This window comes from Athene cunicularia (genome assembly GCF_003259725.1).
Source record: "Athene cunicularia isolate RWA chromosome 2 unlocalized genomic scaffold, athCun1 chr2_part2, whole genome shotgun sequence".
Taxonomy (NCBI): Eukaryota; Metazoa; Chordata; class Aves; order Strigiformes; family Strigidae; genus Athene; species Athene cunicularia.
Genome location: NW_020799096.1, coordinates 4,822,023 through 4,822,457, shown reverse-complemented (window position 1 = coordinate 4,822,457; position 435 = coordinate 4,822,023).

Genomic DNA, 435 nt, shown 5'->3' with positions numbered 1-435 from the left:
ACTCCAGTTCATACTGGAGCTCTAGCATGTCTGGCACTGCAGCACTCATTGCTGGTGTAACTTCATTCAGGCCATGGTAGTCAGCAGTTAGCCTCCATTTGCTTTCTCACTGGCCATATAGGACTGTTGAAGGGGGAGTGAGTTTTGCTGATCACCTTCTGGCTTTCTAGTTGACGGATCAGCTGATGGATGGGGACCAGGGAATCTCGGTTGGTGCGGTACTGCCGCCGCTGCACTGTCCTGGTAGCAATCGGCACTCGCTGCTCCTCAACCTTAAGCCGCCCCACCACTGAGGGATCCTCTGAGAGGCTGGGTAAGGTGGACAACTGTTCAACCTCCTCCAGGGCAGCTACACCAAAAGCCCACCTGTACCCTTTGGGTCTTTGAAGTACCCTCTCCTGAGATAGTCTATGCCCAGGATGCACGGGGCATCTG